Below are 21,581 nucleotides of genomic sequence, written 5' to 3' on the forward strand. Positions count from 1 at the left end.
GGAATGAGGGACATAGAACATGGAACATAGAATGTGGAACGTGGGACATGGAGCATAGAACGTCGGTGCTAGCTCGAAAGGCCTCCTCCTGCACCTATTTTCTATTTGTCTATGTCTATGTTTCTGACATGAAACGTAGAAGATGGAATGGAACAGAACATGGAACGTAGAACGTGGAACATGGAAAGGAACAGAACATGGAACGTAGAACCTGGAACATGGAACATAAAACGTTGAACATGGAACATAGAACGTGGAACATGAAACAGGACAGAACATGGAACGTAGAACTTAGATCATGGAACTTAGAATGTGAAATGTGGAACCTTGAACATGTAACATAGAATGCGGAACATGGAATGGAATAGAGCATGGAACGTGGAACATGGAATGGAATAGAACATGGAATATGGGAACGTGGAATGTGGAATGGACAGAACATGGAATGTAGACAGTGGCACATGGAACGATGAACATGGAACGTAGAACATGGAATGGCACAGAGCATGGAACATGCAACGTGGAAAATGGAAGGTTGAACATGGAATGTAGAACGTGGAATGGAACAGGACATGGAACATGGAATGGAACAGAACACAGAAAGTGGAACATGGAATGGAACAGAACATAGAACTTAGAATGTGGAACATGGAATGTAGAACATGGAACATGGAACGTAGAACGGAACGTGGAACATGGATTGAAACAGAACATGGAACGGAACTTAGAACGTGGAGCATGGAACGTGGAACATAGAACGTGGCATGTAGAATGCAGAACATGGAACATAGAACATGAAATGGAAAAGAACATGGAATGTAGAATGTGGAACATGGAATGGAACAGAACATGGCAAGTGGAATGTAGAACATGGAATGTAGAACATGGAACGTAGAATGTGGAACATTAAACGTAGAACATGGAATGTGGAACATGGAACATAGAACGTGGATCATGGAATGTTGAACATAGAACATGGAAAATAAAATGTTGAACATGGAACAGAATAGAACATGATGATCCTACAAGGTGAATTTAGGGAGCTAGGAGATAAACTTAAAAGTTGGACCTCAAAGGTAATAATCTCTGGATTACTACCAGTGCCACGGGCTAGTCAGAGCAGAAATAGGAGGATATTGCAAATGAATATGTGGCTTGAAAAATGGTGCAAGGGTGAGTGATTCAAATTTCTAGGGCATTGGAACCAGTTCTGGGGGAGGTGGGACCAGTTAAAACAGGACGGTCTGCACCTGGGCTGGAATAGAACCAATGTCCTATGTTTGCTAATGCTGCCGGGGAGGATTTAAACTAATGTGGCAGGGGGATGGGTGCAAGAGCAGAGAGGCAGAGGGGTGTGAAATGAGGGTAGAAGCAATAGGTAGCAAGGTGAAAAGTAAAAGAGGCAGGCAGACAAATCCAGGGCAAAAATCAAAACATAATTGTATAAGGGGAAAGAGCAGCTGCAGACGAAAATGCCGCACCATCCAGATGATCACCTTCGTGAAGGCCGGAGTACAGCTGCCAAGAACCACAGCAACCAGGAATCCGTCAGGAATCCTGGCGACTACGCAGGACTGGCAGCTTTCCGTAGACCTGGTGAAACAGCTGAAGTTCCCACAGCACATTGCCACGACAACCCTGAGGCCAGATATCCTCCTGGTCTCAGAGGCAACCAAAAACATCGTCTTGTTGGAACTGACAGTGCCGTGGGAGGACCTTCTGGAGGAGGCCCACGAGAGGAAGATGACCAAGTATGAAGAACTGGTCATAGACTGCTGCAAGCAGGGCTGGAAGGCAAGGTGTATGCCCATCGAGGTTGGCTGCAGAGGTTTTGCAGGGCAATCGCTCTACAAAGCCTCGAGTGCACTGGGCATCAACAGAGTGGCGAGGAGAAGGGCCATCAAGAACACCACAGAGGTAGAGGAGAAGGCCTCGAGATGGCTCTGGATTAGGAGAGGAGGTCCATGGGGAGGACCGAATGCCACCTGAACACAAGTCATGGTCTGATCAACCACGGCTGGGTCGCCTGGGTGAGGGGGTCTGATGTTGAAAGATCCGAAACACCCAATGACCCCAGGTTACATCACTGATGATGTGTTCAGGAGCATCTATCGATGTATTTGTATCAAAGTGTTGTAAAAACAAGCCTGAAGGCTTTGTATCTTAATGCAAGGAGCATTCGTAATAAGGTGAATATGATATAGTTGGGATCACGGAGACATGGCTCCAGGGTGACCAAGGCTGGGAGCTGAACATCCAGGGATACTCAATATTCAGGAGGAATAGACAGAAAGGAAAAGGAGGTGGGGTAGCATTGCTGGTTAGAGAGGAGATTAACGCAATAGAAAGGAAGGACATTAGCTTGGAGGATGTGGAATCGATATGGGTAGAACTGCGAAACACTAAGGGGCAGAAAACAGTAGTGGGAATTGTGTACAGGCCACCTAACTGTAGCAGTGGAGTAGGAGATGGCATCAAATAGGAAATTAGAAATGCGTGTAACAAAGGTAAAACAATTATAATGGGTGACTTCAATCTACATATAGATTGGGTGAATCAAACTGGCAGGGGTGCTGAGGAAGAGGATTTCTTGGAATGTATGCGGGATAGTTTTCTAAACCAACATGTAGAGGAACCAACGAGAGAGCAGGCTATTCTAGACTAGGTATTGAGTAATGAGGAAGGGTTAGTTAGCAGTCTTGTTGTGCGTGGCCCCTTGGTAGAGTGACCATAATATGGTTGAGTTCTTCATTAGGATGGAGAATGACATTGTTAATTCAGAAACAAGGGTCCTGAACTTAAAGAAAGGTGACTTTGAGGGTATGAGACGTGAATTGGCCAAGATAGACTGGCAAATGATTCTTAAAGGGTTGATGGTAGATATGTAATGGAAGGCATTTAACAACTGCATGGATGAACTACAACAATTGTTCATCCCAGTTTGGCAAAAGAATAAATCAGGGAAGGTAGTGCATCTGTGGATAACAAGGGAAATCAGGGATAGTATCAAAATAAAAGATGAGGCGTACAAATTAGCCAGAAAAAGCAGCCTACCAGAGGACTGGGAGAAATTCCAGCAGAGGAGGACAAAAGGCTTAATTTGGAAAGGGAAAATAGATTATGAAAAAAAACTGGTAGGGAACATAAAAACTGACTGCAAAAGTTTTTATAGATATGTGAAGAGGAAAAGATTAGTTAAAACAAATGTAGGTCCCTTGCAGTCAGAAACAGGTGAATTGATCATGGGGAACAAAGACATGGCAGACCAATTGAATAACTACTTTGGTTCTGTCTTCACTAAGGAAGACATAAATAATCTGCCGGAAATAGCAAAGGACCGTGGGTTAAATGAAATGGAGGAACTGAGTGAAATCCAGGTTAGCTGGGAAGTGGTGTTAGGTAAATTGAATGGATAAAAGGCCGATAAATCCCCAGGGCCAGATAAGTTGCATCCCAGAGTACTTAAGGAAGTAGCCGCATAAATAGTGGATGCATTAGTGATACTTTATCAGAACTCTTTAGATTCTGGAGTAGTTCCTGAGGACTGGAGGGTAGCTAATGTAACCCCACTTTTTAAAAAGGGAGGGAGAGAGAAAACGGGGAATTACAGACCAGTTAGTCTAACATCGGTAGTGGGGAAACTGCTAGTCAGTTATTAAAGATGGGATAGCAGCACATTTGGAAAGTGGTGAAATCATTGGACAAAGTCAACATGGAATTATGAAAGGTAAATTATGTCTGACGAATCTTATAGAATTTTTCGAGGATGTAACTAGTAGAGTGGATAAGGGAGAACCAGTGGATGTGTTATATCTGGACTTTCGGAAAGCTTTAGACAAAGTCACACATAAGAGATTAGTATACAAACTTACAGCACACGGTATTGGGGGTTCAATATTGATGTGGATAGAGAACTGGCTGGCAGACAGGAAGCAAAGAGTAGGAGTAAACGGGTCCTTTTCAGAATGGCAGGCAATCACTAGTGGGGTACCGCAAGGCTCAGTGCTGGGACCCCAGCTATTTACAATATAAATTAATGATTTGGACGAGGGAATTGAATGCAACATCTCCAAGTTTGCAGATGACACGAAGCTGGGAGGCTGTGTTAGCTGTGAGGAGGATGCTAGGAGGCTGCAAGGTGACATGGATAGGTTGGGTGAGTGGGCAAATGCATGGCAGATGCAGTATAATGTGGATAAATGTGAGGTTATCCACTTTGGTTGCAAAAACAGGAAAGTAGACTATTATCTGAATGGTGGCCGATTAGGAAAAGGGGAGATGCAACGAGATCTGGGTGTCATGGTACACCAGTCATTGAAAGTAGGAATGCAGGTGCAGCAGGCAGTGAAGAAAGCAAATGGTATGTTAGCATTCATAGCAAAAGGATTTGAGTATAAGAGCAGGGAGGTTCTACTGCAGTTGTACAGGGTCTTGGCGAGACCACACCTGGAGTATTGCGTACAGTTTTGGTCTCCTAATCTGACGAAAGACATTATTGCCATAGAGGGAGTACAGAGAAGGTTCACCAGACTGATTCCTGGGATGGCAGGACTTTCATATGAAGAAAGACTGGATAGACTCGGCTTGTACTCGCTAAAATTTAGAAGATTGAGGGGGATGTTATAGAAACTTACAAAATTCTCAAGGGATTGGACAGGCTAGATGCAGGAAGATTGTTACCGATGTTGGGAAAGTCCAGAACTAGGGGTCACAGTTTAAGGATAAGGGGGAAATCTTTTAGGACCGAGATGAGAAAATCATTTTTTACACAGAGAGTGGTGAATCTGTGGAATTCTCTGCCACAGAAGGTAGTTGAGGCCAGTTCATTGGCTATATTTAGGAGGGAGTTAGATGTGGCCCTTGTGGCTAAAGGGATCAGGGGGTATGGAGAGAAGGCAGGGATGGGATAGCGAGTTGGATGATCAGCCATGATCATATCGAATGGCGGTACAGGCTCGAAAGGGCCGAATGGCCTACTCCTGCACCTATTTTCTATGATACGTGGAACATTGAACGTGGAGCGTGGAACATAGAACGTGGAACATGGAACGTAGAACATGGAACGTAGAACATGGAATGGAACAGGACATGGAACGGAGCATGGAATGTAGAATGTGGAACATGGAATGGAACAGAACATGGCACGTAGAACGTGGAACATGGAACGGAATAGAACATGGAACGTGGAACATGGAACGGAATGGAACAGGGCATAGAACATGAAATGTAACAGAACATGGAACAGGGAACATTGAATGTAGAACATAGAGCACGGAATGGACAGAACATGGAACGTAGACAATAGAACATGGAACATTGAACGTGGAATGGAACAGAACATGGAACATAGAACTTGAATCATGGAACATAGAACGTGGAACATAGAACATGGAATGCAGAACATAGAACGTGGAACATGGAGAATAGAACGTGGAACATGGAATGTGGAACATGGACCAGAATAAAACATGGAACGTAGAACCTGTAGCATGTAACTGAACAGAACATGGAACGTAGAACATAGAACGTGGAGCGTATTACGTTGAACGGAACAGAATATAAACATGCAACGTAGAACATGGAACGTGGAATGGAACATGGAATGGAGAACGTGGTACATGGAACATGGTACGTGGAACACAGAATGTGAAACATGGAATGTGGAATATGGAATGGAACAGAACATGGACCATTCAAGATTTTATTGTGATTCAAAATTTGATTTTGAGTCGTCATGAGAGTTTATTGTCATGTGTCCCTGATAGGACAATGAAATTCTTGCTTTGCTTCAGCACAACAGAACATAGAAGGCATGACTACAGAACAGATCAGTGTGTCCATATACCATTATATAAATATATACACACATGAATAAATAAACTGATAAAGTGCAAATAAACAGATAATGGGCTATTAATGTTTAGTGTTTTGTCCGAGCCAAGTTTAATAGCCTGATGGCTGTGGGGAAGTAGCTTTTCCTGAACCTGGTCATTGCAGTCTCATGGAATATGGAGAGTGGAACACAGTACTTGGAACCTAGAATGTGGAACATGGAACAAAATAGATCATGGAACATGTAATGTAGAACATGGAATGTAGAACGTGAAAGAGAGTATGGAACATGAAATGTAAAAGATGGAATGGAACAGAACATGGACCGTAGAACGTGGAACATGGAACAGAACATGGAACGTAGAATGTGGGACATGGAACGTAGACCATGGAACATAGAATGTGCAACATGGAATGGAATAGAGCATAGAACATGGAATATGGAACATGGAGCGTATAAAGTGCAACATGGAAAAGAACAGAACAAGGAACATGGAACATAGAATATACAGAATGTAGACAGTGAAACATGGAACGTAGAATATGGAACGGAACAGAACATGAACATGGAATGTAGAACATGGAACATGAAATGGAGAATATGGAATTGAACAGAACATGGAGCATAAAACTTGGAACATAGAATGTAGAACACGGAACATCTAATGTAGAACATGGAACAGTGCATGGAACATAAAATGTGGAAAATGGAACAGAATAGGGAACGTAGAATGTAGAACATGGAACATAACATGGAACGGAGCAGAACATGGAATGTAGAACTTGGATCATGGAACATAGAACATGAAATGTGGAACATAGAACGTGGAACATAGAATGTGGAACATGGAATGGAATAGAACATGGAAAGTGGAACATGGAACGTAGAACATGGAACTTGGAACATAGAATGTGGAACATGGAATGTAGAACGTGGAACATGAAACGTAGAACATGGATTGGAGCGGAACGTGGAATGTGGAACATGGAAAATAAAATTTTGTACGGAATAGAACATGATACATTGAACATTGAACGTAGAACTTGGAATATAGAATGTGGAACACAACGTGGAACATGTAAATTAGAATGTGGAACATGGAACATAGAACATGGAACATGGAACGTAGAACATGGAATGGAACAGGACATGGAGCATGGAACGTGGAATGTGGAACATAAAATGTGGAATGTGGAATGGACTATAACATGGAATGTAGACCGTGGAACATTGAACATGGAACGTAGAAAGTCGAACAAGGAACGGAACAGAACGTGGAACGTAGAATCTGGATCGTGGAATCTAGAATCTGGAACATAGAACATGGAATGTGGAACACGGAACATAGAAAGTGGAACATGGAACATGGAGTGTAGAACGTGGAACGGAACAGAACATTGAACATGGAACGTAGAATGTGTAACAGCACGTGGAACATGGAACATGGAGCGTAGAACGTGAAACATGGAATATGGAACATAGAACATGGAACGTGGAACGGAACATGGATTGGAGAATGTGGAACATGGAACGGAATAGAACATGGAGCATGGAACATAGAACCAAACCTGGAACGTGGAACATGGAACATAGAACCAGGAACAGAACATGGAACTTAGAATGTGGAACATGGAACGTAGAACATGGAACAGAACATGGAACGGAACATGGAATGCAGAACATGGAACATGGAATGTAAATGTGGAACATGGAATGTAGAACATGGAACATGGAGCATAGAATGTGGAACATGGATCATGAAACGTGGAACATGGAACGGATAGAACAGGGAACATTGAACATAGAAAATAAAATGTTGAACATGGAACGGAATGGAACAGGACATGGAATGTTGAACAGAACATGGAACATTTTTTTATTTATTTTTTTTTTTATTTTTTATTTTATGGGCGCCTTTCAAGAGTCTCAAGGACACCTTACAAAAATTTAGCAGGTAGAGGAAAAATATGTAAGGGGAATGAAATAAATAGTAGAGACATGACTAGTACACAAAGTAAACTTGGACGTGGGGCTAAGGATAGGCAGCGGTGAAGCGATGGGTCTTGAGACGGGACTGGAAGATGGTGAGGGACACGGAATTGCGGATCAGTTGGGGGAGGGAGTTCCAGAGCCTGGGAGCTGCCCTGGAGAAGGCTCTGTCCCCAAAACTGCAGAGGTTGGACTTGTGGATGGAGAGGAGACCGGCTGATGTGGATCTGAGGGACCGTGAGGGTTGGTAGGGGAAGAGGAGGTCAGTGAGATATGGGGGGGGGGGGCAAATGGTGGAGGGCTTTGTAGGTGAGGATCAGGATTTTGTAGTTGATCTGGTGGGAGATGGGAAGCCAGTGAAGTTGTTTGAGGACTGGAGTGATGTGATGCCAGGATTTGGCGTGTGTGATGAGTTGGGCAGCTGCGTTCTGGACCATTTGGAGTTGGTTGATGTAGGTGGAGCTGATGCCAAGGAGAAGTGGGTTGCAGTAGTCCAGTTGGGAGGAGATGAAGGCATGGAATGGAGAACATGGAATATAGAAGAGAATAGAACATGGAACATGGTACGTGGAACATAGAACATGAAACATGGAACACACAACGGAACATGCAATGTAGAACATGGAATATAGAACATGGAAAATGGAATGGAACAGAACATGGAACGGAACAGAACAGAACATGAACATGAAATGTAGAACATGGAACGGAACAGAACTTGGAACATAGAAAGTGGAACATGGAACAGAACATGGAATGTGGAATGTAGAACGTGGAACATGGAAAGTGGAACATAGAACTCGGAACGTGGAAGATGAAACACGGTAAATGGAATGTGGAACATGGAACGGAACACAACATGGAACATAGAACATGGAACGTATAATTGAACATGGAACGTAGAATGTGGAACATGGATTATGGAACGTGGAACATGGAATGTAGAATGTGGTACGGAACAGAACATGAAATGTAGAACGTGGATCATGGAACATTGAACATAGAAAATGAAATGTTGATCATGGAACAGAACAGAACATGGAATATGGAACATAGAACATGGAACATGGAATGGAGAATGGAGAATGTGGAACATGGAACATGGATGTAGAACATGGAATGGAACAGAACATGGAATGTAGAACGTGGATCCTGGAACGTTGAACATAGAAAATAAAATGTTGAACATGGAACATAATAGAACATGGAAGGTGGAACATGGAATGTAAAACATGGAACGTAGAACATGGAGCAAGGAACAGAACATGGAACTTAGAACATGGAATGTGGAACATGGAATGTGGAACATGGAGCATAGAAAGTGCAACATGAAATGCAACAGAACAAAGAATGTGGAACATGGAACATAACATGGAATGGACAGAACATGGAACATAGACCATAGACCATGGAACATTGAACGTGGAATGTAGAACATGGACATAGAATGTGGAACAAGGAACGGAACATCGAACGTAGAACTTGGAACGTGGAACATGGAACATGGAACAGAATGTGAAATATGGAATGGAATGGAACATAGTACATGGAATGTGGACCAGGCAACATGGAGTGTAGAACCTGGAACATGGAAAGGAACAGAACATGGAACACGGAATGTAGAAAATGGAACGTAGAGCATGGAACGTGAAAGATAGAATGTGGAACATGGAACGAAGAACGTGGAACATGGAACTGAACAGAACATGGAACATGGAACGGAATAAAACATGGAACATGGTACGTGGAACATAGAATGTGAAACATGGAATGGAACAGAACATGGAACGTAGAACATGGACATGAATGTAGAACGTAGAACATGGACCGTGGGACATGAAAAGTAGAACATGGAACTGAACAGAACATGGAACATGGAATGTGGACCATGGAACATGGAGGGTAGAATCTGGAACATGGAATGGAACAGAACATGGAACGTGGAACGGAACATGGAAAGGAACATGGAACAGAGAACGTGGAACGGAACGGAATAGAACATGGAACATAGAGCATGGAACGGAACAGAACATGGAACGTAGAATGTTAAAAATGGAACAGAACATGGAACGTGAAATGTAGAACATGGAACAGAACAGAACAGAACATGGAACATGGGACAGAACATGGAATGTGTAACATGGAATGTGTAACATGGAACATGGAGCGTAGAACATGGAACATAATTGGTCTTTTCACTGATTATATCATTATTTTTCTTGAACGACCAGATATATGTCTCCCAAATCAAATGAACCTATTTGAAACATATGGATACTACTCAGGGTATAAATTGAATATAACAAAAACACAAATTCTTTCATTCAATTATTCTCCATCCCAATAAATCAGAGATGCATATAATCTGAAATGGAACTCTAAAACGATGTAGTATCTTGATGTAACTATAACCAAAACACTTTCCAACTTGTTTGAAACTAATTATAACAAAATTGAAGAAAACATCAAAAAGGATGTTGAGAGGTGGTCGACCCTTCCTCGAGACTTCAGTGCCAGAATACAAACGGTAAAAATGAATATCCTACCTAAACTACTATATGTATTCCAATTCCCAATTAATGTTCCCCTAGATAAATTCATAGCCTGAGATAAAATGATCTCTAGATTCATTTGGAATAGCAGAAAACCAAGAATAATACTAACAACACTTCAACTGCCAAAAAGCAAGGGTGGAATGGCTTTACCAAATCTGAAGAAATACTTTTATGCAGCTCAACTCAGACCTCTGGCTTGTTGGTGTAGACCTGATTATGTATCTCGACGGAAAGAAATGGAAAGGGAGATACAGGGTTACCAGACCCAGATTTTGGTGGGAGCCAAATATCTGAGAGCGGCTTTGAGACATGCTATGGATCCAATAGTAGCATTTACGTTAGAAATATGGAATGTTATAGTGGAAAAATACAAATTAATAAGAGGGGTTCATGCATTGAAGTGGTACGCATATGACTCAAAGTTTAAGCCAGGGGTGTTTGATACAAAATTCAAAGAATGGGCACAAAAAGGCATAAAGGCAATGTATACAGTTTCAGAAAATGGCGAGTTTATGAGCTTCCAAGATTTAAAGTCAAAGTATGGTCTCGAAAACAAAGATTTTTTTAGATACTTGCAATTAAGAGACTACTTTATAAAAGAGATAAGGCCAGAACTAGATGAAACTTCAAATAATGTGATCAAGGTGATTGTGGATGCATACAAACAGAAGGGGTCTCGGGTCATCTCTGCTTTCTACCAAGCTCTGGTGGAAAGCGGGGGAGAATCAACGCTCTACATAAAAACAAAATGGGAAGTAGAATTAAAGATTCAAATAACAGAAGAAGAATGGTATCAAATGTGTGAAACACAATGTTCATCCACAAGCTCACTAGTATGGAGAGAATTTTGCTGGAAGAATCTATCTGGCTTTTTTATAACACCCAAAATAAAAAGCAGACAACTTGCTGTCCAACAACACTGTTGGAGGCTGTGTGGGAGTACGGAGGCAGACCACTCGCATATTTTCTGGAACTGTGTAAAGATAAGGCCATACTGGAAAAATGTTAATACAGCTGTAAATAATATATTGGGTTATAAAATCCCAAATACCTGCCCTGTGATGTATCTGGGGCGTATTAAAGATAGTGTAAAAATAGAAGATACATATTTGATTAAAGTTTTGCTTACAGCAAGTAAGAAGGCCATTACCAGGTAGTGGTTTAATGAAAAAGTCCAAAACAGGAACAGTGGTTAGAAATTGTGTGAGACATCTTTAATATGGAGAAATTGACATATTCCTTGAGAGTCAAGGAGAATTCATTTGAGAAGATCTGGGAAAAATGGACTGTTTATTTGAGCCATGACACCAATTAGATAAATGCCGAGCTAGATATGGGAAGATTGCGTTATATAGATATAGATATATAGATGGTATGTTTGTATGAATGTTGAATTATCTCCAGATAACTAATCAATGTTATGTTTTTTCTTTTTTTAATTTGGTAAGTGAACCACACGGTCTTATTACAATTTTTTTATTTATTTACTTCTTTTTTTTTTCCCCCATCTACTTATTTTTTTATTTTGATTGCTGTTTTTCTTACTTTGTTTTTTTTATGGTGATGGTGTTGCACTGTTTTGAAAATTTCTCTTAAAAATCAATAAAAATTTGAGTGAAAAAAATAAACAGAACATGGAACGTGAAATGTAGAACATGGAACAGAACAGAACAGAACATGGAACATGGGACAGAACATGGAATGTGTAACATGGAATGTGTAACATGGAACATGGAGCGTAGAACATGGAATGGGATAGAACATGGAACATGAAAAATGGAACATAGACAGAACATGGAACAGAACGTGGAAGATGGAACAAGGAAAATAAAACGTGGAACATTGAACATGGGATGTGGGACATGGAACCTAGAACATGGAACAGAACATGGAACGTATTTGAACATGGAACGTGGAGCGTAGAACGTGGAACATAGAGCATAAAACATTCCAAACATTTGACTACAACGCTCCAAAGACGATGTTTTGTTGCGTTAATTGCCGTGGGTTTGTATACTTGGTATAAGTGTCCTTAGTGTGTGTGGGATAGTGTTAATGTGCGGGGATCGCTGGTTGGTGCGGACTTGGTGGGCCGAAGGGCCTGTTTCCGTGCCGTATCTCTAAACTAAACAAACAACATAGAACAGAGAAAAGAGAGCATAGATCATAGGAAATGGAACATAGAACAGCGAACGTAGAACATAGGACACAGGACACAATGCACAACCAAAGTCCGCAGTTCAACGAAAGACAAAGTCAGTAAAAGTTCCCATAGTTGTAGTGGTGTTCAAGAGTCTGATGGTTGCTGGGAAGAAGCTGTTCCTGAACCTGGACGTTGCAGTTTTCAGGCTCCTGTATCTTCTTCCCGATGGCAGGGGTGAGATGAGAGCCAGGCCAGGGTGGTGTGGGTCCCTGATGATGCTGGCTGCCTTTTTGAGGCAGCGACCTCCTGTAGATCCCTACGATGGTGGGGAGGTGAGTACCCGTGATGGACTGGCCAGTGTCCACCACTTTTTGCAATTGTTCCTGGGCATTAGGAATTGTTACTGAACCAGGCTGTGATACAACCTGTCATTGTGCTCTCTACTGTACACCTGTAGAAGTTTAAGAGCGTGTTTATCAAAATACTGGATCTCTTCAGTATGTTAAGGAAGTAGTGCATTGCTATGTGATTGCATCAATGTGCTCGGATCATTAATCTCCCTCCTGCACAAGGACTCACCATTTTCTGAATCAGCACAAACATCGAGGAGAGAAAAGAGGAGAAATGGTTCCAAGTCTGGAATGCAGAGGGAAACAGAGTTAATGAGTTGGAGATAGGATAGACAGTCAGAACCTTTTTCCAAGGGTGGAAATGACGAATAGGTGATAGTTCTAAGGTGAGAGGGGCATCGTTTGTAAAAGCGATAGAACACAGTGCTGGAGTAACTCAGCGGGTCAGGCAACATCTGTGGAGAACATGCATAGGTGACGTTACAGGTCGGGACCCTTATCAGAGAATGTACTGGGGGGGGCAGAAAGTTGAAAGGGGTGACTGTCACACAAAGTGTGGTGGGTGTATGGAACAAGCTGCCAGAGGAGGTAGTTGAGGCTGGTACAATTGCAATGTTTAAGAAACATTTGTACTGATACATGGATAGGACAGGTTTAGAGGGATATGGACCAAATGCAGGCTGACCTTAGTGGAGCGTCACAACGGCTGGGAAGGCGGATGAAGGCTGCAGCAGAAAAGGGTCTCCGGTCATCTTGGACTCCATGCTACTGGATCCTGACCCAGATCTATCAAGGACCGTGGGGTGGCTGTGCACCAGTCTCCCCACGTTAAACAAAATCACGCACAGGCGTCCTGCATATAGCACCCTGAAGGGGTGAAGGAATGTGCCTAATGCAAACCTCCACTGCCTTGTGACTCTTACCTTATTCAGGAAAGGTGAAGACTGGATCCGGTGGAATACGCAGAGGAGACCACCATTTGGCAGTCCAAAGGGCAGGAAGGTGGACCCAGCAAAGCGTGGTGGAGCGCAATTAGGGCACAATGTTCACGAAGAATACTGGTGGCCATCCACTGCATCCTGACCCATCACCAGCCTTCTTGACTATGTCTTGCCACTGGCCGAGACAAGAGAGTGAGGCTGATGATTTGCGCAACTCTCCCTCACTTTAATCCAAGTCAAAGCGCAAGTCATGACTTCAGGTCCCGTAGCGTCCAACTGGGCGAAACAAGATCCCCACAGGAGCGCGCGCAGCTGAGATGAAGCGCATCGCAGAAGCTAAGGGGAAAACGCGCCACGCACAAGGCTCGAGCCACAACAACATCTACTGCAGCGCCCACCCAACTGTGTCCCATATGCGGGCAAGCCTTGCAGGCACGGATCGGTCTCACCAGTCACCTCCAGACCCACAAACAAATACACTGAAGTCATGGTCTTCTTCAACTAGGAATGACGAACAACAACAACAGATAGGGTAGACAGTCAGATCCTTTTTCTCCAGCGTGGAAATGTCAAATAGTAGAGGGCATCGCTTTAAGGTGAGAGGGGCAACGTTTTAAGGGGATTTGCAATGTAAGGTTTTTACACAAAGAGTGGTGGGTGCATGGAACAAGCTGCCAGGGGTGGTTGTGCTGTCAGATAGGTTGGGCATTTGCATAGGCACATGGATATGCAGGGTATGGAGGGATATGGATCACATGCAGGCAGAGGAGATCAGTTTAACTTGGCAACTTCAGCACAGGCATTGTGGGCTGAAGGGCCTGTTCCTGCCCTGTACTGTTCTATGTTCTATAACACAAGGTGACCATAAAAGTTCCAAAGCCGAAGTTTGTAGAGCAGCCAAAGACATAGTCCGCAGATCCCAGTTGCTGAGGTCAGTGTTGTGCAGTGTTCTCGAGCCGGGTGGTTGCAGGGCAGAAGCTGTTCTTGAACCATGGAGGTTCACGGTTGTCCATTCCATCAAGATTCCATCTAGGGCAGCATGGTGGCACAGCGGTAGAGTTGCTGCCTCACAGCGCCAGAGATCCTGACTACAGGAGCTGTCTGTACAGAGATTGTACTTTCTCCGGGTGTTCCGGTTTCCTCCCACACTCCAAAGACGTACAGATGTGTAGGTTAATTGGCTTGGTTATATTATAAATTGTCCCTGGTGTGTGGGATAGTGTTGGTGTATGGGGTGATCATTGGTCGGTGCGGGCTTCGATGGGCTGAAGGGCCCGTTTCCGCCTTTTATCTCTGAAGTCTAAAGTCATTATTGGAATAGGTTGCCCAATCGTAAATATGCAATTCTCTGAACAATCTTCAGTGGTAACCCTTTCCCTCCTCATGAAGAGTCTCAATTCAGTCTCAATTTAACAGCATAAATTAATCTTCAATTGGAAGATCCTATTTAAGTTTCATGTGGAGAAAGGTTCTGTCCAGACTTGGGATTAGTTGTGTTAGTCGAACACCAATTCACAATTCAGTGAGATTTGATGAATAACAACAGTAGTTCTCATTTCCCATTTGCTTCAGTGTGAACCAGAGGATGGTGGATATTTTTAAGTCAGAGATTGACTGATTCTTGATTAGTACGGGTGTCAGGGATTATGTGGAGAAGGCAGGAGAATGTGTTTGAGAGGAATAGATAGATCAGCCGTGATTGAATGGCAGAGTAGACTTGATGGGCCGAATGGCCTCATTATGATCTTACGAACATTCAGTGAGATTTGATGAAGTACAACATTAGTTCTCATTTCCCACTGCTTTAATGTGCACTAAAGCGAAATAATAACTAATGTTTTAGTTTTATGAGTTTTATTGCAACATTTTGATGTTTTAAAGTGACGACCTTATATCATTTTTCTTTAACTTGAAGATCATTCTTGAGTTAATACGCTCAGATTTGGTCGGGTAACCAAGTCGTATATTCTAGACTGTGGTAATAATTTTAAATTAGGTGACCATAGTAAAGGTAATCGATCAGGCAGCTGGTGACAGCAGCAGGAAGAGACAACAGCCCTGCATTATAGAGACCAGACTGTGTTGGTCATATCCAGCTCACACTCATACCCAGCTCATAGGTGAACATAGCCACGTGGAATGAGTTTAGTTTATTGTCACGTGTACAGAGGTACAGTCAAAAACTTTTTATTGCGTGCTAACCAGTCAGCGAGAAGACAATACATGATTACAATCGAGCCGTCCACAATGTACAGACACTGTATAAAGGGAATAACATTTTGTGCAAGATAGAGTCTAGTAATACCCGATTAAAGATAGTCCGAGGGTCTCCAATGCAATAGATGGGAGGTCAGGATCGCTCTCTGGTTGTGGTAGGATGATTCAGTTGCCTGAAAACAGCTGGGAAGAAACTGTCCCTGAATCTGGAGGTGTGGTTTTTCACACTTCTGTACTTCTAGCCTGTTAGGAGAGGGGAGAAGAGGAAGTGGCCGGGGTGCGACTGGTCCTTGATTAAGTCATAGACTCAAAGAGGCACAGAGGCACACAGAATGGAAACAGGCCCTTCAACCCAAATTGCCCATGCCAAACAAGATGCCCCATCTATACTAGTCCCACCTTCCCATATTTGGCCCATATCCTAAATCGTTCCTATCTACGTACCTGTCTAAATGTCTTTTAAATGTGTTATAGTATCTGCCTCAAATTATTGTTTGATCTGCTTGGATAGCATGCAAGAGATGGGCAAGGTCCTCAATGAGTATTTCTTCTCTCTATTTACCGAGGAGTAAGACAGAAAACGGAGGAATTTGGGGCAGTCACTGGAAGTGGGTTTGAGAGTAGTCCGTGTTACTGTCGAAGAAGTACTGAAGGTACTATCATGTATGAAGGTTGACAAATCTCCGAGGCCTGATCTAATATATCCGAGGACATTGTGGGAAACTAGAGAGGAAATTGCTGGGGCAATGGTTGAAATTTCCAAGTCGTCCTTAAATTCAGGAGAGGTGCCGGAAGACTGGAAAGTGGCGAATGTTGTGCCTCTTTTCAAGAAGGGTTGCAGGGAAAATGCTGGGAACTAGAGGCCGGTGAGCTTAACATATGTGTAGGAAGGAACTGCAGATGCTGGTTTACACCGATGATAAACACAAAATGCTGGAGTAACTCAGCGGGACAGGCAGCATCTCTACAGAGAAGGAAAGGGTGACTTTTCGGGTCGAGACACTTCTTCAGACTCTAACCAACTAATGTCTATAGTTGGGCCTGTTTCCATGCTGTGTGACCATCACATTGTGTAAAGTGGCAATCTAGTTCAGTGAGGAATATTGACAAACAAATTAAGTGTTTGCGGAAGGTTTTATGATACTCACCACATTATAGACAATAGATGCAGGAGTAGGCCATTCAGCCCCAAGCCAGCATAATCGGGTACATGGTTCCTGCCTCTAGCGTGTCCAAACCCTTAATAGTCTTTTATCTTTCAATAAGAACTCCTCTCATCCTTCTAAACTCCAGAGTGTACAAGCCCAGCCGCTCCATTCTCTCAGCATATGACTGTCCCGCCATCCCGGGAATTAACCTTGTAAACCTACGCTGCACTCCCTCAATAGCAAGAATGTCTTTCCTCAAATTAGAAAACCAAAACTGCACACAATACTCCAGGTGTGGTCTCACTAGGGCCCTGTACAACTGCAGAATGACCTCTTTGCTCCTATACTCAACTCCAGTTGTTATGAAGGCCAACATGTAATTCACTTTCTTTACTGCCTGCTCTACCGGCATGCTTATCTGTGTGGCTTAACTTAATATATACAACCTCTTCTTCTTTAGTATGGCACGCACAGCCGATAGTTGTAAGACAACTTGTTCTGTTTGATCTTCTGTTTCTGCACCCCAGGTTGATTGCATTCGTCGAAACAGGGTGGACCACATGAAGGTTGCAATCTCCCACCCCAATATATACAACGACTGACAGCAACAAAGTGAGGCGTAGGTGCTGTATATTTCTGCCAGAAGTCAAAACAATAGTTAGTGAAGATCACAACTCTGCCAGATCGTCAAAGAGAAACATTTTGAACCAGCTCTGATTTTGAAATAAAACTGAAGTATGCCTGTGGATTTGTGAGGCAGAGAGAGAGCCATCTGGCCAGCTCCATCACCGCAGCCCACTCAGTAAACCCATTAATGTCACACAAACTACATTGATGATCATTGCATTTGCCAAACCTATTAAATAACTCCAACAAAGTGCCAATTCAACAAAAGCAAAACAAAATTAATTCTAAAAGTTTACCCGTTAATTCTGCAATCAACTTGACTGATGGATCATTGCTTTCCCATTGCGTCTTAGAGACATAGAGTGATACAGTGTGCAAACAGGCCCCTCGGCCCAACACACTGACCAACACAAGGTCATAACCTGCCCGCGTTTGGCCCATATCCCTCCTAACCTGTCCTATTCATGTACTTGTCTACCTGTTTCTTAAACAATAAGATAGTCCCTGCCTCAACTACCTCCTCTGGCAGCTTATTCCATACACCCACCACCCTTTGTGTGAAAAGTTACCCCTAAGATTCCTATTAAATCTTTCCCACCCTCACCTTAAACCTATGTCCTCTGGTCCTTGATTCCCCTACGCTGGGCAAGACTAACTGACACCTGAAAGCTTTGACAGTCCGGAGTTGTGCGTCTACCCGATCTATTCCTCTCATGATTTTGTACACCTCTATAAGATCACCCCTAATCCTACTGCGCTCCATGGAATACAGACCCAGCCTACTCAACCTCTTCCAGTGTAGAGGACCATTCAGTCTGTGGTTTCTCAGGTGTCAGTTTAGTTTATTTTATTTTCACGTATCTACTGGAGGCCCTGCAGCAGCCTGGATCTCCATTAGACCGGGTGCCTGGAGGCCCTGCAGCAGCCTGGATCTCCATTAGACCGGGTGCCTGGAGGCCCTGCAGCAGCCTGGATCTCCATTAGACCAGGTGCCTGGAGGCCTTGCTGCAGCCTGGATCTCAATTAGCCCGGGCCCTGCTGGAGGCCCTGCTGCAGCCTGGGGCTGGGCTGGACCGGGCGCCGCTCCAAGAGGCCGAGCACGTGGACCGCACGCGGCCTACAGTGGTGGAGCAGCGGCAGAGGACACCACGGTTACGCTTGGCCAAGCTGACCCTGCAACATCGCCATGACAACAGACCTTCATGTTCAGGTCAAAATCCCTGCACTTGCAACAACTGGGACTTGAAAATGAATGAATACGTTTATTGGCCAAGTATTCACATACAAGGAATTTACCTTGGTGCTCTGCCCGCAAGTGACAACATGACATAAAGTGACAGTTAGGAATGACACATTAAACATTAATAATAAAACATTATCGATTAATCATGTGAATTAAATAAAATACCAGAGCAAAAGGAGGCAATAGAATTTTGGTTATTGAGTAGAGCTACTACTCGTGGGGGAAAAAAGCTGTTTTTATGTCTGGCTGTGGCAGCTTTGACAGTCCGGAGTCGCCTTCCAGAGGGAAGTGATTCAACGAGTTTGTGGCCTGGGTGAGAGGGGTCAGAGATGATCTTACCCGCTCGCTTCCTGGCCCTTGCAGTGTCCAGTTCATCAATGGAGGGAAGGTTGCAGCCAATAATCTTCTCTGCTGATCGGACGATTCGCTGCAGCCTCCAAGTGTCGTGCTTGGTGGCTGAGCCAAACCAGACCATGATGGAGAAGGTGAGGATGTTTGTATAGAATTGGACCATCATTGCCACAGGAAGTACATCCTCTGTTGTGCCTTTTTGACTGTGGAGTCGATGGTAGCCCCCCACTTAAGGTCATTGGTGATGATGGTTCCCAGGAACTTAAAAGACTCCACAGATGTGACTGTGGTGTTGTTGATGGTGAGTGGGGTGCGGGGAGGGGGAGCTCTCCTAAAGTCTACAATCAATTCCACTGTCTTAAGAGTATTGAGCTCCAGGTTGCTGCGATGGCACCAAGATGCCAGCTGTGTAATTTCCTGTCTGTAGGCAGATTCCTCCCCATCCTGGATCAGTCCAATCAGGGTTGTGTCGTCCGCAAACTTGAGAAGCTTGACAGAGGTGGCTGTGGAGGTGCGGTAATTGGTGTAGAGAGATTAGAGGAGAGAGTACGCAGCCTTGCAGTGCTCCGATGCTGAGGGTTTGCGGGTCTGAAATGTGCTATACCAGCCTCACATGCTGCTTCCTGTCTGTCAGGAAGCTGGTGATCCACCAACAGAGAGGTTCAGGCCCAGTCAACACAGAAAGTTTGGAGTGTAGTAGCTCTGGCACAATGGCGTTGAATGCAGAGCTAAAATCAACAAACAAAATCCTCGCATAGGTCTCCTGGCAGTCTAGGTGCTGGAGGATGAAGTGCAGATCAACCACAGATCTATTGGCCCGATATGCAAACTGCTGAGGGCCCCGCAGGGGGCTTCTGATTTTTTCAGCTTGGCCAGCACAAGCTTTTCAATGGTCTTCATGACGACAGAGGTCGGTGTGACAGGCCTGTAGTCATTAAGACAAGTAATCCTTGCCTTTTTGGTTACAGGGCCAATAGTGGAGACTTTGAAGCAGGCAGGGCTGGTACATGTTTGCAGGGACTGGTTAAAAATGTCTGTATAGACCGGGGCCAGCTGTTTAGTACACAGCTTAAGAGTAGAGGGGTAAACATTGTCCGGTCATGGAGATTTCCGGCTTTTCTTTCTTCTGAACAGCCTCTCCACTTCCTCTATTTTTATTGTTGATGATGGGAGTAAGTAAGTTTTATTTATATAGCACTTTTTAAGTCAACTCGCATTGACACCAAAGTGCTTTACATAAAATAGACAATAAGTTTCCATACAAACCATAGAAAAAGGTTAAAAAAAAAATAAAAAATGGACACAACACATTATAGAGTTCAACACAAACGTCCCCCAACAGCAGAATCAAAAATTTCCACTGTGGGGAAAGGCACCAGAAAGTTAAGTCCTCTTCCTCTGTGAAACACCCGAGGTCGGGGCCCATTTGTGGCCTTGCAGCCAGTCTGATAATTTTCAGGGCCCTCTTGCCGTGAAGATGGAACTCCGGCGTCGGGTGAAACATTCCTCAGCGGCTTGGAAAGTCTGGAGCGACTGCCTCCTCCCCGGAGACCGGGGCACTCGTAACCCTCAGGCCACGGCAGTTTGCACTCCGACCCCGGCGATCTCGGATCCCAGGCTCCGCGGCGCTCCAAATCCAGCACCGCCGGCGGCCGGACGCCCGCAGCCACAGCTCCGCGATGTTGGGAGTCGGCGGCCACAGCGCTCCGGAGCTTACCGCACGGCGACCCGGTAAGGCATCGCCCGCTCCGTGTTGGTATCCCAGCGCTGCGCCACCGCCGCCGAAGCTGTAGTCCCGGCCGGTCCCGACTGGAAACGCCGCTCCATTCTCGATGGTAGGCCGTGAGGACGGGGCGAAGAAGCAGCTCGGAGGGATGCTGCCTCTCCGACCAGGTAGGGGACTAAGAAATAAAGTTTCTCCCTTCCCCACCCCCACCCACCACATAAAAGACCCCCAACTAACATTTTTTTAACAGGACTTAAAATTCTAAAAAAAGGTGAAGAGACGGACTGCGGGCAGGCTGCCATACACAGACGGCGCCCACTCCTGCACGTCCGCCATCTTACATAGAAAATAGGTGCAGGAGTAGGCCATTCGGCCCTTCGAGCCTGCACCGCCATTCAATATGATCATGGCTGATCAACCAACTCGGTATCCTGCACCTGCCTTCTCTCCATACCCCC

Source organism: Leucoraja erinacea, unplaced genomic scaffold (assembly GCF_028641065.1).
Source record: "Leucoraja erinacea ecotype New England unplaced genomic scaffold, Leri_hhj_1 Leri_186S, whole genome shotgun sequence".
Lineage (NCBI taxonomy): Eukaryota > Metazoa > Chordata > Chondrichthyes > Rajiformes > Rajidae > Leucoraja > Leucoraja erinaceus.